This window comes from Megalobrama amblycephala, linkage group LG7 (genome assembly GCF_018812025.1).
Source record: "Megalobrama amblycephala isolate DHTTF-2021 linkage group LG7, ASM1881202v1, whole genome shotgun sequence".
In the NCBI taxonomy this organism is placed as follows: Eukaryota; Metazoa; Chordata; class Actinopteri; order Cypriniformes; family Xenocyprididae; genus Megalobrama; species Megalobrama amblycephala.
Genome location: NC_063050.1, coordinates 7226075 through 7229066, shown reverse-complemented (window position 1 = coordinate 7229066; position 2992 = coordinate 7226075). Strand labels below are relative to the sequence as shown.

At 31.1% G+C, this 2992-nt stretch overlaps 1 long non-coding RNA gene across 1 annotated transcript; it reads left to right on the top strand.

The window, feature by feature from the left end:
- Positions 1 to 521: 521 nt before the first annotated feature.
- On the top strand, positions 522 to 2373 carry LOC125271645. The gene is made up of 4 exons (XR_007185681.1): positions 522 to 633; positions 1291 to 1351; positions 1662 to 1760; positions 2240 to 2373. It is a non-coding gene; the product is annotated as an uncharacterized LOC125271645 (long non-coding RNA).
- Positions 2374 to 2992: the final 619 nt, after the last annotated feature.

Genomic DNA, 2992 nt, shown 5'->3' with positions numbered 1-2992 from the left:
TTTATTCCATTAGTATTTTAATTTTATATAATTAAATAATTACCAAATTCAGTAAATTTTAATGGATTAAACAAAACTTATTTATTGTTTTTAAAAAAATATATGGCCTCTCCCTGTTAATGTTTGTTATTTTATTGTATTAGTATTTTAATTTTATATAATTAAATAATAATCAAATTCAGTAATGGATTAAAATTAATTTTAATGGATTAAACAATCAAAATATACAAACAAAAAAGAATGAAGAAATCACCAAAGTCAATATATAGTTTTTAAAGCTGTATAACGTTTTGCCACATTCTCTTTTTTGTTTAATCTATTAAAATTAACTGAATTTGGTAATTATTTTATTCATAAATTCATACAATCAGTGACTGTCCCAGCTAACAATGTTTTTTAGGGACGGCACCCAAAATTATCAATTAATTCACTCCATAATCAGTATGTAATATAATGCTTCAAATCTACAATGTAAATGCTGCGTGACTTTTACGTGTTTTAATGCGTGCGTGCGCGTGATCATTCGAGTCGCATTTGAACTGGAGCGGAGAAAGTTACCATGGAAACGGTGCGGCACCTCTCAACTGACAAGCAGCGAACACCGTCTCTCACTGTTGTTTTCACTACTTTCAGGTAAGTTTAGTCCCTAAAATTACACAAATAGTACATACAAATATTCCTGACTCTTTCTTTAATGTAAATGACTGGCTTTCGTTGAATATTTACTTTATAGAAAATGGTTTAGTGTCTTTGAAAAAGTCCGTTAGCATCTCAGCCATTAGGTTAGCTATAGAAGTTAAGTATAGACATGAACTCGTTTATGTAAGTTTGGGCTTTTAATCATATATCTTATGTGTATATGAGAGATTTTGATAGATTTGTAAAGGTTTTGCTGGTAAGCTAATTAATTTAACCTAAAAGTATGCACTGTACCGTTAATCGGTGACGTCACGTACATGGAGAGTGTAAATGGGCTGAAACTACTGTATTTCAAACACGTTTTGATATTTCATGGTAAACATTTCCAAACACGAAACTATCTCAAACTTGTTTGATCTTTCATGGTAAAATAGCTTTTACGTCCAAACATAAGTGACAGTATGAGCATTACTGAATAAGTAATATTAAACCTAAAAGTTTAAATTCTGTTATCTTAAGACTTTGTGTGTATATTCTGTATATTATTCTTTTTCTTTTCTGCATTTCACCTCTGCTATAGTTTATTTATAATGAGCATGCCATTGTTTACTAAATATTGTTGGCTCTGTGACAAATTGTTCATGTTCCCAGATTTTTCCATGCTGATGGCAGTGCAGTTGGACATCTTTAGACATTGTGAACAATGTGACTGGTAAGTGATACCTCAAACATACACTACCATTCAAAAGTTTAGGGTCAGATTTGTAATGTATTTGAAAGAAAGCTTTTATGCCCACCACTGCTGCATTTATTTAAATTAAAATACAGTAAAAAATAATATTGTGAAATTACAATTTTAAAATTCAGGTCTTAAAAAGCCTTAAAGTCCCTGTAAAGTCAATTCTGAGAATTGTTTCTAAACACATTATAAATGTTACAAATGTATTGCTGAAACACATTACAAAGACTGTGAACTATGTAGTACTGAATTGTGAAGTTAGAGCATTTTATATTTTTTTCAGGATTTTTTGGGGGGGCTTGATGATGCACTGGAGCCCCTGAGCATTTGTCAGCGCCTACATCTGTCGACAACAGCCTGCAGTATGTGCCCACCAATGAGTGTAAGTTGCCTTGTGTGCTTATGTTATAAGTAGTCCACAGTAACTCTACCAAATTTTGCCACCCCCTAACGTGATTATTTTATTTATATGCATCAGTATAGCTGTAATGCTAAGATACTGATGACACTAAATCAATTTTAAAGTTTTTATCCAAAGTGAACTTTAAAGTCCTTGTATAAGTTTTTACGTTGTTACATGCCAAGGAACCTTGGCGGGCATACCATTAAAACCCCAACTGACCAACAAAGATATCAATGATTGTGTAATCCTTAGAACTCAGTTTTGGATGGGTTCTAGAGGGCATGCTGCGGATCTGCACAGTATCTGCTTGTTTATATTTTTGAGTACTGCCAATATACATAGACCAGTCATCACGTGAAAATAACAGATCCAATCCTAAAATCCTGAAAGAAAATAAATAAAAAGAATAGACTTGTGTTTCTATTTCCCTAATCTTTGATTTTGTTTTTCCAAAACAGGAAGCCTGCTGAAGAAGACAGAGGACTGAGACAACACATGCACTTGAACACAAATACACACCCTATACATCTGAGGTTTTTTTTTTTCTTCATGTGTAATTTTAATGTTTGCTTTTGTATGTTTTAAACACTCAATTTTCAATGCATATTTTGAAATGAAATAAAAGCTCAATTTGAATTAGTTAATTGTTTTCATTTTGGGAAACATGGCTATAGGCCCTACGGAAGAACATAACAGGTACTGTTTTCTGTGGTATATTGCTCAATGATTTTACATGGGTTTCACATTAAATTACAGGTGTACATGGGGTGTAACATACAGGTTTGTCTGAGCTCATCTAAAATATGAGTTGAAGCACCTGCAAAGAGGATTTGTGACTGTCACAAATAGTTTAGAGCCAATCACTGTAAAGCACTACACCTACAGTACAAAAGTGTGACACTTAAAGCCTCTGAAAAAAGCTTCCATTCTGCAGTTCAACTTCTTGAAATGAAAAATATTTGCATAGTAAGTTTATTATATATATATATATATATATATATATATATATATATATATATATATATATATTATATTCTTCTTTAAGTCTTTAAAAATATATTTGAGTAGTTTTTGATAACCAATTAATTACATGAACTACTTGTCTTAATACTTATACGTACATATAGGTCTACTTAATTTAACAAACAAGCTAATATTGCTTTGGTAAAATGTTTTTTTTTTTTTGTAGTTCTTATTAATTAAATAGATGT